Source organism: Xenopus laevis, chromosome 2S (genome assembly GCF_017654675.1).
Source record: "Xenopus laevis strain J_2021 chromosome 2S, Xenopus_laevis_v10.1, whole genome shotgun sequence".
NCBI classification, from domain to species: domain Eukaryota; kingdom Metazoa; phylum Chordata; class Amphibia; order Anura; family Pipidae; genus Xenopus; species Xenopus laevis.
The window spans coordinates 151,694,151-151,709,563 of NC_054374.1; positions in this window are offsets into that span (position 1 = coordinate 151,694,151).

Sequence of the window (15,413 nt, forward strand, 5' to 3'; positions counted from 1 at the left end):
GGCTCCTCATATGCAAATGCCCTTTAAAAATGCTTTCTATATTTCCTTTCTTTTATCATTGTATTACTATATGATAATCAGGGGCAGTGCAGGGAAAGCAGCAGAGCTTGACTGCTCCAATTAAATAAATGTGTAGTTGAAGTTTGAAACACGAGGTTGTGCAAGTTTACACATTGTGATGTTGACACAATTCACAACATAATCTCAATCACAGTGTTTTATTTGTCATTGCTTTTCTAAGATTAGTATTTTTGAAAAATCCCATTTGAGAACGAAAATTTAATTAAAGAAGAAAAAACACGATCACGAATAGAAAATGTAGTCACAAAGAAAAAATCTATTGCAAATATAAAAAAACAAATCAAATCAAGATTTTGCCATGATTATTGTGAATGAAGCAGAACTTGTAGTGGGTCAGGTACCCATGGATATCTGCAAAAAGCCGGTTACCTGGTGGTTGTAAGTAGTCCTTGCGCTACGTTGATCTTACTGGACGATTTTAATCATTCCAGAATTATCTGAAAAACTCACATTTAGAGGTTTTGTATTTTTTTAGCGCATCATTTTTTTTCATATTTTTCATATTTTTTTCAGCATTTTTTTGTGTTCAGATCTTTTGATAACTGGTTTTCGCTGGCGAATATTACATTATGCATTATTACTAAGCAAAAGTTAGTGTTAGCACCTGCTGTGGAGTTTCAATAAATATTTTGTTGAAAAAAAATGATTTGCGATTGCGAAATTTTATTACATACACTGTACAGGTTTGCAAAAGCCATATGTTTGCAAACATTGGGAGAAGTCATTGAGGTCTGTAATCAGTCAAAAAGGACACAAACATGGTCGCTAATGTTCACAAAGGTGTTTTTAGCGCTAAGAAAACGTATTACATTTCCCCCTCCATGTGTTAATAATAAGCACAGGGGTTGGCTTTCATGATCTATTACAGGCAGTATTTATCACACATATCATGGGGTAAATGAAAAAAGCATTCAAAGCCATAACTAACTTTTGTGAAATTACAATGGTAACACCAATGAAAATGTTATTTAGCTTAGATCTTAAGAGAAGCAATAACATTGATGTATTGCCATTGCTGTTCTGTATTGTGTGACTAAGGGCTATGTATACACTGCAGTTGATTTTCTAAGCATTTATGTCAGATACCATTTGTTGTGGAATAGATCATTTGGGTCACCCCATGTTATAATGCAATTCACATTAAGCTGAAGAAACTGTGGGAACCAAAAGGTGTCACTAGGTGTCTCTGCTGCACCCTATAAAAGGAGATTGCCATGTGCTCACAGCCATTACTGCTGGAAGATTTCCACTGATTGTGCTTCACTAAGGAGATAGTGATTTCAGCTGCCACTATGTAGAGGCAGGAGGCCTCTGAGGCTGGGGTAGTGACCCCATGCCTGGGAGCTCGACCAGGAGGGTGTAGAGCTCTGGATTTTCCAAACTGAATGTGATTCTGCCAAAAGGAGTAGTGTGGGACTTTGCCTGGCATGGAGGGCCAAGAAATGGACTACCACGGGTTCCCAAGGGAGTGGGTTATATTTGTATGATGTAAATGCCGTTTTTACTTACCCTTTAATTTACACTTTCGTTATATAAAGTTGTTGTTTTTTATAAAAGCAAAGTGTGTGTGTTGAATGTTATTCCTAATAGGCAACCCGCAGGTGGATTCCCAGAGCCCATTAGTTGGAGGCATTTTCGGAGAAGAATTTCCAGTACCCTTTCACCTTGCAAAGGGGACTCAGGACCTGTAAGTCGGTAATAATGTACACCCTTGGCACCAGGGGGGGGGTCGCCAAGAGGTTGTTACACATATATATATGTGTATATGTGTTATCCAGAAAGATCCGAATTATGGAAAGGCAGTCTCCCACAGACTCCATTATAATCAAATAATCCAAATTTTTTAATTAATTTCCTTTTTTCCCTGTAATAATAAAACCTTAGCTTGTACATGATCCAAGCTAAGCTATAATTAATCCTTATTGGAAGCAAAGCCAGTCTATTGGGTTTATTTAATGTTTATATGATTTTATTGCAGACTTAAGGTATGCAAATTATCCAAATTATGGAAAAACACCAGATCCCGAGCATTCTGCATAACAGGTCCCATACCTGTACCAGTTTTACAGTGTGAATAATATCACTTTTTCTTCATTTAAATCATAGAACAAATATTCTGAAAATAAGACCCTTTCACATATCTCAGCTATTATTGAGTCTACCGGTCTCTGACGCCTTCATACACTGCTTCCAGTAATCCTGTCTAAGAAGCTAAAGTCCATGTAACACGTACTCTGAGAATGGTCAGAGGTGTGGCAAGGATTTGGTGATACAGGTATGGGACCTGTTATACAGAATGCTTGGGACCTGGGATTTCCAGATAACAGATTTTTCCATAATTTGGATCCTTATACCTTAAGTCTACTAGATAATCATGTAAACATTAAATAGACCCACTAGCCTGCTTTTGCTTCTAATAAGGATTAATTATATCTTAGTTGGGATCAAGTATATACCGTATATATATATATATATATATATATATATATATATATATATATATATATATATATATATATATATATATATATATATATATATATATATATATATATATATATATATATATATATATATATATATATATATATTATACAAAAAAGGTCCGCACTCTCAGGACTTAGGAAAAATAAAAAACTTTTATTCACATAGGAGACTGACGTTTCGACCTCTTCAGAGGCCTTTCTCAAAGTCTATATATATATATATATATATAAACGTCGGGCATTGATACGATGTAAAATAAAACGATTTTTTCCTAAAATTGGGAGTGCTGGTCTGAGAATAATTGGAGTATATATATATATATATATATATATATATATATATATATATATATATATATAGATATATATATATATAGATATATATATAGATATATATACAGTCATATGAAAAGGTTTGGGAACCCCTCTTAATTCTGTACTGTACACGATCATTAAAAAATGAGAATTTAGAATTATTATTTCCGGTTGTTTATCCCTGATGCATAAAACTGTTTTGAATTGAAATTGTTTCCCTATAAAAGTGCCCATGATAAGAAAAAATCCATTGAGACTGGAGGACAGCAATAAATGACGATAATTTATCCTTAGCTTAAAAAGGATTTCTTCTCTGTATTATGGAATGTACTGTAACTATCCAAAGCTCTAATCACTTCCAAAGTATTATCTTTGCTGGCAGAGACAGTATCTCTTATATATTCTAATTTAATGTTTTTACAATGCGATCAATATGTATCCATGGCAGGAGACTAAAAAGAAAAAAATGCACCAAGCTTCAAGATTCTCATTAAGTAACTGTTACCAAAGATGCAACTGAGGAGCTTATTGTCTTTGCTGCTCTAATGAAGGTTAATTGTCATACCGAGAATCAGTTTTGCTAATGAAACTGCACAAAGTAGAGGTTTTACTGTATAAACAATAGTTTTCAACCTTTTGCTACTTGAATATACAACCATTCAGTAATCAGATAAAGTTTAATTCAGCTTTAGCATCGCTGCATCTTAATAAAGTCAGCAAAACGCTCTCTTTGAGAAGGGAAAAACGATTGCAAAGAAAACAGTAACAATAACACAGAAATGGTAATTCCTTAATAATTATTACACAATAGTAATAAGTGGTTACTAATAGATGGAAAATTGTGTAACATTGGGTTTATAAAACAGGATTTCAAAAAAATTGGTTTCACGCCATATTTTTTCTTTTTGCTGGCCAGTCATGACCAGTGGCCAGTTAAAGGAAAACTATACCCCCAAAATGAATACTTAAGCAACAGATAGTTTATATCAAATTGAATGACATATTAAAGAATCTTACCAAACTGGAATATATATTTACATAAATATTGCCCTTTTACATCTCTTGCCTTGAACCACCATTTCGTGACTCTATCTGTGCTGCCTCAGAGATCACCTGACCAGAAATACTACAACACTAACTGTAACAGGAAGAAGTGAGGAAGCAAAAGGCAGAACTCTGTCTGTTAATTGGCTCATGTGACCTTACATGTGGTTTGTTTGTGTGCACAGTGAATCTTACGATCTCAGGGGGCGGCCCTTATTTTTTAAAATGGCAATTTTCTATTTATGATTACCCAATGGCACATACTACTAAAAAAGTATATAATTATGATAATGGTTCATTTACATGAAGCAGGGTTTTACACATGAGCTGTTTTACTCAATATCTTTTAATAGAGACCTACATTGTTTGGGGGGTATAGTTTTCCTTTAATAATAGTTAATAATAGTTAATAATAGTTTGGGAAAACAGGCAGGCATTTGGCAACCAGAAAAAAAAACTTTATTGCAGGATTAGGTGCTGAGATTAGCAGGAAGACCAACCATGGGTATAGTGACCTAACTAGAAGTCAATGTCATCTGTTTTTTACACCAATGCACTGCACACTGTAAGCCCTGGTAAATGGGACCTCCCCAACTGAAGGAGCCTCTTAGAATTCTTGGGATTTGATTTTCCCTCATGTAGATCAGTTTGTTGAGAGTTTTGCAAATGCTGGACCTGGTAGTCTGTTTTTTTTCATCCAAATTTCCTTTTTACATATAACCAGGTCCCCTCACAGGGGCCGATCTATGAATTTTCGTAGAACATTTTGTTTCTCCAAATCATAGTTTTTAGTGCAAACAAACACATTTTTCATTGACAGGAATAGGACCTGTTATCCAAAATGTTCAAAACCTGGGGCTTTCCGGATAATGGATATTTCTCTAATTCTTTATACCTTAAGTCTACCAGAGAATCATGTAAACATTAAATAAAGCCAATAGGCTGGTTTTGCTTCCAATAAGGATTAATTATATCTTAGTTGGGATCAAGTACAAACTACTGTTTTATTGTTACAGAGAAAAACACGATCATTTTGAACAATTTGGATGATTTGGATAAAATGGAGTCTATGGGAGATGGCCTTTCTGTAATTAGGAGCATTACGGATAACTTAATCCACAGTTATTAATCCACAATTAATTTTATTATTTATCAAGTGTAAAAACCATAACGTTTGCAAATACAAAAGTACGACAAGTAAAAGCTGTTAAGGTCATGTAGGAGTTAATGGAAGTTCCCTTTCTTTTAATGCAAAGATCAGCCTTTCATTTGTGGTTTTAAAGGTTTTCGATAGATCAAAGAATTTCACTGGCACTCAAAGGCAAATGCACCCCGGGACGAGCCCTAACTTGTTTATTACAATAAATACTCATGGGCTCGTCCCTGCTTGCATTTGCCTTTGAGTGCCAGTGAAATTCTTTGATCTGTGGGATTAGGAGGGTGCCAACTAGGGTTGAAAAGCAATAACTCCAGCAGCACTCCGATATGTGAATCAAAGGTTATTTATTCATGCCATTAGCAGAGCGACGTTTCGGGCTATTCCAGCCCTTTATCAAGCTAAATGCACTGTGTAACAATGTACTTAAATAGGTGATTAAGAGGGAGGGGTTACAACATAGTTCCCACCTCCCAGTGTGAGACACAATTCCAAGCATTCCCAGTGAGAATATCAAAACTTCAGTGAAACAAATACAATCATAATAGATTATATAAAAGTAGTTAAAACATTTATAGTACAACAAATGTTAAAACATATATACCATAGTACGTATTAAAGTGCTTAGTGTCCTTAAAAAATTCCAAAAAACTTTGAGGGTCAAAGGGGAGGTCAAAGGACCCTCAAAGTTTTTTGGAATTTTTTAAGGACATTTTTTAAGGACACTAAGCACTAATAATCTATTATGATTGTATTTGTTTCACTGAAATTAACCCTCGATATTCAACTGGAGAATGAAAATCCTTCGACTTCGAATATTGAAGTCGAAGGATTTTGCGCAAATACTTCGATCGAATGATCGAAGGAATAATCCTTTATCCTTCGACCAAAAAAAGATAGGCAAGCCTATGAGGACCTTCCCTATAGGCTAACATTGAGCTCGGTAGCTTTTAGGTGGCGAACTAGGGGGTCGAAGTTTTTTCTTAAAGAGACAGTACTTCGACTATCGATTGGTCGAATAGTCGAACGATTTTTAGTTTGAATCCTTTGATACGAAGTCGTAGTCAAAGTAGCCCATTTGATGGTCGAAGTAGCCAAAAAAACACTTCGAAATTCTACATTTTTTTTCTTCTATTCCTTCACTCGAAGTTAATGAATTGGCCCCTTAAAGACCCAAAAACCAGTGAAGGAAGCTTCGGTGCACCAACCATGGAATACATCTGCATTTGACTCTGTCTGGACAATTATCTAATCTTGCTTTCATTATAGTTACACAAACATTACTATCATATTATACTTTCTAGTCAATTCATTGATCATTTATCATTACTCATAATTAAGTTAATCACAAATAGATCTTTGATATCATGTTGCCAGGTCAATAGGTATAACTAACTCTTCATCAAACTTTTCCTTTATCTCTGCTGACAACCCCCTAATGTGCTGACATTCTCCTTCACAGAGTTAACTCCGGACTGGATTTGTGTTGCTGTAATCTTAAGAATCAATACCTGAGTCCAATCGAGGAATCCATTTCTGCCATAAAAATAAGGAGAGCTTACATTAAAGACATGCATTAAAGAACATGTTCTGTTTACTTTTTTTTACTTTACTCACATAATTATTACTTAACTTCTACATGATAGACAGGAAAGATATGTAACTGGCACCTGTAACAGTCACTCACCCTGGTGGTCTAGTGGGTCGGCGGGGAAACCTGCCATGCTGCTCCTCTTCTGTATCAGTGCCGGTTCCTTAGGGCGTGCGCATCGCTCATCTCCTTTTCTTATAAGCACATCGACGCTGGCATGATGTCGTCAGCGTGCAATGGCGCGAAATTCAAACACTATTTAAAGGGACTTCGGCACTGAGATCATTGCCCGTTATTGGTTCATCCTTGTGAGTTCCTGGTGCTTTTTCCTGTATTATCCTGATATCTGATTCCTGTTTTAACCCTTGCCTGATTGACTATTCTGACTTCTGTGATCCTGACCCTTGCCTGGTAAACCGACTATTCTACACTCTGTAACCTGAACTGTGCCTGTTTGGACAAACTTTTGACTGATCTCCCGGCTTTGACCCTTGCCTGTCTGACTCCGCTTGAATTCTTCCTGTATTGACCCGGCCTGCCTGACTTTGTTTTCGTCTAAATCCTTGTACTGTGACGTTCTGCCCAAAGACTTTGGTCAACGATCGTGCCCCACTGCTCGTCCAGAAACTTCGCTTGGTTCCTCTCTTAATAAGACCTGGCGGCATCCGATTAGCCAAGGGCTCCTCCCGAGGTGAAAGGCGGCTGTTAAAGGCGGAAGCAAGAGCTGAGACCAGGGAACTTAGCATTGGTTCTGGATTCTGGGTGCCGATTCGTGACAGCATCGGTTTGCTGATGGAACATGGATAGAGGTAGAAGTTCTCTATTCTTCTTAAAGGACAACTCTACCCACCAGACAATGTAGGTCTCTATAAAAATACTGTATATTGCATAAAACAGCTCATGTGTAAAACCCTGCTTCATGTAAATAAACCATTTTCATAATATACTTTCTAGTAGTATGTGCCATTGGGTAATCATAAATTGAAAATTGCCATTTTAAAAAATAAGGGCTGCCCTCGATGATCGTACGATTCATGGTGCACACAAACAAAACATACATGTTAGGTCACATGAGCCAATTAACAGACAGAGTTGTGTCTTTTGCTTCCATACTTCTTCCTGTTACAGTTAGAGCTGCAGTATTTCTGGTCAGGTGATCTCTGAGGCAGCACAGAGGATATTGTTAAATGGGGGATCAAGGAAAAAGATGTAAAAGGGCAAAATTACTTAAATATATATACCAGTTTGGTAAGATTCTTTAGTATACCACTTAATATGATATAAACGATATAAATCTGTTGGATAAATATTAATTTTCCTTTAATTACCCTTACAATCCTGTTCTAATAAGTATAAAGGTGTCATGCTTCATAAACACTCAGCCTAGTATCACAATGGGCCATAATTGAAAATATGAACTTGCTGTGAGAACTCACCCTGGTGGTCTAGGGGTGGTGCGACGGGGACGCCTGTTGCACCCACGATGGGAACCCCTGCCTCATCTGTCTTCTTGCTTTCCTGTGTGCATACTGAAAGCCTGACCATGCCGCTAACTTCCGGGTTTGAGCGAGCAGGGCGGGTGACGTCATAGTGCATGGCGCGAAATTCAAATATTTAAAGGCACAGGCTCCTTTCTTGCATGTCCCAGCGTAGGTCTATTTTGATAGTTCCCAACGTAGGTCTATTTTGATAGTTCCTGGGTGTTATTTCTAGTTTGTTTATCTGTGTTTGACCTAGCCTGACCCTGATTCTTGTCCTGATTGCTGTCTTTCCTGACTCTTGCCTGCATCCAGGATCCTGATTTACACCCGCTATCTTTGTATTATGACTCGGCCTGTGACCTTGACTATGCTCCTGCCTCTCGATTTCATACCATGTTGCCTGATTTGGTATTCTGACTCGCCTGCCCTTGACTATGCTCCTATTCTCCGTTCCAGTTGTATGTACGGTTCCCTTGCTTGCCTAGAGTTCTCTCCTTGGTCCTCTCACATTAAGACCTGGCGGCATCTGAATAGCGGAGGGCTCCTCCTAAAGTGAAAGGCGGTTGTTAAAGACAGAATAGTGAACCATGACCAGGACCTTGGGCTTTACTCTGGGTTTGGGAGACCAAATATCACACTTGCACTAAAACCATATTTTTTAGTTCGTAGCTATTTATTTGCAGCCATAGATGTGAAGAGGTGATTCAATATTTCAACCTCTCTTCTTCAAGAATTATCATACTGGAGAATGCCCCAGAGTACAGCCTAGGACATGCAGCATGTGTTAGAGCCACTATAGATCTTACCAAATTGAGTTGGAAATTATATCAGCATTATGCCTTCATACTAGTATACTTGAATGTTCTGGTTTCCCAAGATAACATCCAACCCTTTTATGAAACCATTACATCTGCCAGTCCAATCAAAATATTACAGGTTGTTGTATCCATATTTCTGCAGTTTTAGATAAAAGTGCCTTTCAACTTTGTCATTTGGTTATTATGCTCTTAAGTTTTCCTGCTTTCATTATTAGCTTTCTGTTGGACAGAACCCAAAGCTAAACTGATTTTGGAAAATGATGTTCTACCACATCATTTTACAGAGGTAGCATAATACTTAACTAAGGAGTCTATACTGTTTAAAATAGCAGAACATTTTGATGGGGTCCATGTCCTTTAAAGTCACATTACCTGGTCCATCTAAGCCTTTTATCCACAAGTACTTTTTCATTCTTCAAAGCTCTTCTACGTTTATAGGGTTTATAAGTTTATATGTTTAGTAGGATTTTTTTAAAATCCCAAATGTACAACTTTAATCAGACATGGGAGGCAAAATTTGCAAAATTAGTTTTTTCTAAACTCAATCAAGTAAAAATAATTTAAAAGTATTTTTCTTGATATATATATATATATATAATGTAAGCTGAAAAGGAGTCTCACTCTCACAACAATAATTTATTATTTCACAGAGGAAACACTGTCATTTCATTCAGCAATCTGACCTTTTTCCACTTTTCCCGAGTGCTGGTATCCCCACTGCATATATATATGACGTCACTATGTACTGTTTCCCGCCATTCTAGGGTTTAAATGGTTGGTGAGTGTTTGTAAGTTCACTTTGAGAAAGGCTTGAGTGTGAGCCGAAACGTTAGTCGTTTTTGATCCAAATAAACACCTTTTTTGATTTTGATAAGTCCTGTGAGTGCAAGCTTCTTTATTTCACTACTTAATTTTTGGGCTTTTTTGCACCCAGGCAAATACGACCTTCAGACGAGTTGTGCTGGCCTCTACACTACTTATATATAACTATATATATACTGATTCAAGAAACCCGTACTCCATGTCAAATAAATCATAATTCTTTAATGATCATAATTGTGCCTCCCATCAAAAGTAAATTTTAGCAGTTTAGAGGTTTTTGAACCCACAATTAAACTCTATTTCTCGAAAATCATGAATGCCATGAAAACAATTAAAAGATCTGATTAAAAGTACAAATGACAAAACAAATGCTGGCAATGCGCAGTAGGAAAACCTCTAAAATGTCGAAAAATTTAAGTTTTTCTCATAATTAGGTGCCAGTTGACTAATCCATTCTTTTTTGGGTTGGGCTTTTTGTAACCAAAAACCCCAAAAAGTCACAGAAAGAAACATCACTTTTTCTCAACTTTTCCCGTTCGTGTTATTTCATTTTGGATTTTTAAATACATTTCAAAACATTTGTGATTTTAGAGAAAGTGAGTTTAGCATTGGTTTCAAAAACCTCTAAAACAACTAAATGTGGGGTCCGTTTACTAAAGCGCGGTAAAAATATGCGCACAAAATATAGACAAATTAATCGCCGAATATATTTTTGCCAGTTTACAAACCTGCGGTAAATATAAATTTGCTAATTTTCTTGCGCAAGAAAGGATTGGGTGAAATCTGTTTACTGTGTTGTTGATAATATCTATAAAGTTTAGCAGTTTTGAAGATACATATCTGCCCATGAATCATGCCATAATAACCGCCATAAAACAAGACAATTTTATAGCATTAATATTCGCAAGCTTCATTTGTCACCAGAAAATTTGCAAACTTGCTAAAACTACCACTAACGTATGCTGGTTAGTCAACATAGTTACCGCAAGTGATTGCAATGACTTCTGAGCACGTCGCTGTTTAGTAAACATAGTCGCTGCTAATATTTTGGCCGAAAAATGTTCGCATTGATAACATGTGGAAACATACTGTCAAATTTAGCTTTAGTAAACGCACCTCTTAGACCATTAATTAATTTTAGCCAAATGGATACAATTGTGGTAGAGCAGCAAGAGCATTGCTACTTTGCAACCTCAATGGCACATAATTCTGCCCTGTGGGAAAAAAACTTGTACTTGAGGTTACTCACTGCTCTTAAATATGTATGTACACTTAGGGGCACATTTACCTAGGGTCGAGTATCGAGGGTTAATTAACCCTCGATATTCGACCGTCAAAGTAAAATCCTTTGACTTCGAATATCGAAGTCGAAGGATTTCGCGCTATTCCTACGATCGAAGGAATAATCGTTCGATCGAACGGTTAAATCCTTCGAATCGAACGATTCGAATTATTTTAATCCATCGATCGAAGGATATTCCTTCGATTAGGAAATTGTTAGGAAGCCTATGGGGACCTTCGAAGGATTTTGCGCTATTCCTACGATCGAAGGAATAATCGTTCGATCGAACGATTAAATCCTTCTAATCGAACGATTCGAAGGATTTTAATCCATCGATCGAAGGATATTCCTTAGATTAGGAAATTGTTAGGAAGCCTATGGGGACCTTCCCCATAGGATAACATTGGCCTCGGTAGGTTTTAGGTGGCGAACTAGGGGGTCGAAGAAATTTTTAAAGAGACAGTACTTAGACTGTCGAATGGTTAAATAGTCGAACGATTTTTAGTTTGAATCGTTTGATTCGAAGTCGAAGGTCATAGTCAAAGGTCGAAGTAGCCCATTCGATGGTCGAAGTAGCCATATTCGACCATTCGAAATTCGAACTATTTTTCCTCTATTCCTTCACTCGAACTAAGTAAATGGGCCCCTTAATATTGTATAGGGATATCAGATTATCTGGTAAACACTAGAAGGCCAAGTAAGATCCTGAGGTTATGATTTCTCAAGATGAGGTTCAATTTGCCAAAATAAAATCTAGATAACAAGCCAATGAACTTTAGCACATTCAGAATTAAGTTGCATGTTCTGAACAGTAAAATATATTTCCATGAGTGTCAGGCATCAATTTATACTGATACACTTTGTAGGTAGGTTTGTAGCACTATTACAAATGAATGTGTAATGTTGTATAGTGTTGCATGTGCAAATGCTAAAGCTGTCAGCAGACAGGTGGGGAACATAATATGGATGGCACAGCCAAGATATTGCTAGCACAAATATTTCACTGGCAGCTGACTGTACATAAGTGTCAAATACAGCACAGAGGAAAGCATTTAATCTACCCTTGCATTTCTCAAGCACGGCAGGAACAGCATAGGGATGCTGACAACAAATGAACTATACCGACCACTCAGCAATGGATTCTTTCCACATAAGCTCTCCATGCTGTGCGTATTGTTAGATATAAGTATGAGAAGAGACATTCAGGATGCATGTGGACCATGTATCAGATCATTTTTGTGGTCGAATTTGTTTATACAATGTTGTTTCTAAACACTGCAAAAGGAATAGGAAGAAGGAAAGAAAGAAGGAAAGAAGGAAAGAAAGAGAAAGAAAGAAAGAAAGAAAGAAAGAAAGAAAGAAGGAAAGAAAGAAGGAAAGAAAGAAAAGGAAAGAAAGAAGGAAAGAAAGAAAAGGAAAGAAAGAAGGAAAGAAAGAAGGAAAGAAAGAAAGAAGGAAGGGTTGGAAAGGAAATAAAAGGAAGGGAAGGGAAGGAAAAGGAAGGGAAGAAAGGGATAAAGAAATGGATGAAGAAAGGATGGATGGATTAGATTGAAATGTTGTCAACCATTGCGGGTTCAGGTTTGGTGTGGGTCAGACCCACTGCTCCTGCAGAGACACACACAGATGTAGCGTACAGAGCAAAATGGCACAGACATGGGTTGGGCTCAGGGTCGGGTGCGAGTTGAGTTTTTCCTGACCTGACATTACTTATATCCAATGTTTCAAAATAGCGATCATAAGGCCGCTTGTGAACAAGGTATTACCTGTCCATAGGAGGTAGAAGAAGGTATTTTGGGGAAATATTATTTTTATGCCTCACTGCTCCACAAGCTTTGCATGAAAGAATTAACTTTTTGGATCTCTAATTCATTTGCTGACAGATGGAGTAAATAATTATGGCTGGTTTCTTCTACTAGACAGGAGTCTTCAATATATATATATATATGGTGTATTGTATGCTGCTTTGTTATATTCCTTCACACTTAGGCAGTTAAGTCAGTTTGTTTTGATTCACTGGAATTTGGACAAGGCAATGCAAGTAGTCTAATTGTTTAGGAAAACAAAATGAAAAACAGAATGCCCTATTTCTTTTGCTCTGCATAAGACACTGAAGTGAGTGTATGTTTATCAACAGATATGGAATATTATGGCAACAACCAGCTGAGACCTTCTTCTGCTGACAACCCTCCCCAAGGAAAAAGGTTTTTGCTTTACAAGCCTTCCTAGACATCAACTGATATTGTGAAAAGATTGGTTTGTCTGTATTTCTCAATGAAGAGGCTTTTCCTTTGAGTGCAGTTATTGCTGTAGGATTTTATTGACTCAAGTGAAGAGTACAAAACTGTCCAAGTGCCTCTGTCCAAGTTCTCTTCAAAGTAATTTCTCTATATACCTTCTGACATTGTGTGGTGCAGTTCACTCCTTCCCTACCCCATACATGTATGGAAAACTTCTTTCACTCCAGTATTCTTCTGTTTACCTGTTATCTTGTTTTCCTTTATAATATGCAGAGCTTATATTTAGAACTTAGTCAATTGGTAATTCAAATCTAGGCCAACATATACACATGCAACTCTGGTGTCAGGTGTAATTCTGGTGTCAGAACAGTTCATATTTAGAGACTATAGATTTAGTAAAAATAGCAAATAAATTTGATGCATGTAACTATGTAAAAAGGCTAAATAATTTTTGAATGCACCATATAAAAACATAATGTATATAAAACATAACATATATTAATACATAAAAATAAATACATAAAAACATAACATATATAAATACATATGCTTTTTTCTGGATTTTTATTTAGTATGTTTTAGACCGCATGGCCTCTGATCCCTTTAAAGTGAAACCTCACTTTTACATCCCCTGATTTTAAATTTTCCCACATCTAAATTGTTTTTTTTATTTTTATATATATATATATATATATATATATATATATATATATATATATATATATATATATATATATATATATATATATATATATATATATATATATATATATATATATATATGTAGAAAGAAGATCAGCACTCTCTGTAGTTTAGGTGAAAATTTCCTTGAGAAAGGTCCCCATGTGGGACCGAAACGTCGGATAAGATGTGATTTTTGATTAATAAATCAACACAATTTTCACCTAAACTACAGAGAGTGCTGATCTTCTTTCTACATATGCATTATACTTGGACCGTGCACCTCTGGCTTCGATTTTTGGTTTGAGTGCAGGCACTGTGGGACTCTATATATATATATATATATATATATATATATATATATATATATATATATATATATATATATATATATATATATATATATATATATATATATATATATATAGTGCATTAAACACTTCCCTGATTTTACATTTTTCTGTATTTTACACCATTTTTGGTTCCCCAAATAGAGGTTCTACTGTATTTAGAAATGGGGAGCAAGGTGTCATTTTTTTTTTGCAATTGCCCATTCTCCCCAAGATTACAACAGACATCATCTTCCACAATGGAGCACATACTCTTGTGCCACCTACTACCTACACTTCCCAGTGTGACATAGAACAGGGGCCAGACAGTCACGGGTGAAATATGACATCCCCATGGCAAGTGCTTCTTTGAGGATGCACAAGCCAGGGGACACAAAGGTGTCTTTTCTCCTTCCAACTTATGAAAGGAAATAAGAACAGGGCTCCCATGACCCTTGTGCTCTACACATTGTGCCCAATTTTCAGTCTGGGGCAAGCAAATGTAGTTGGCATACCCAACATTTTCTGTTAATAAAATACACCAATAAGCACCTTATAATATAGTAAAGGTCAATGTTAAACCTTTTAACATCTCCAGGGTTGGATAGTCTGATGGGACACCAGGAAAAAATTAGTGGGCCCTGGCCCCCATGGACCCCATAGCCACCTCCAACCCAGGTCCACTCCTTCTGCTGGCAACTGTGGGCACCAATCACAGCGTTCCCTAACCCTGCAATTGCATCTTCAAGGTGTAAAAGTACAGAATGTAATGTGTGGTGTGGAAGATGGTAGTGCTCACAACTGGGGTGGGGCTCCCATGTATCAAGACCTGGTGGGCCCCGGACATCCCAGTCTGACACTGAACATCTCCAAAAATGTATAATCTTTGCTGATGTCTATATTACAAGGATACAGTCAAAATTTATTTTTCAGTAGAAATGTTGTCATATTTTTTCCTTTTTTTTTCCCTTTGTGAACAGTACATAATATTGCTGGGGTCAAGCCATGGCAGGAAACAGAGAACTGTCAGAGTCATTTAGAATTACAGATATAGTGGAGCATATACACTGTGAACTTTGAAGGTCAT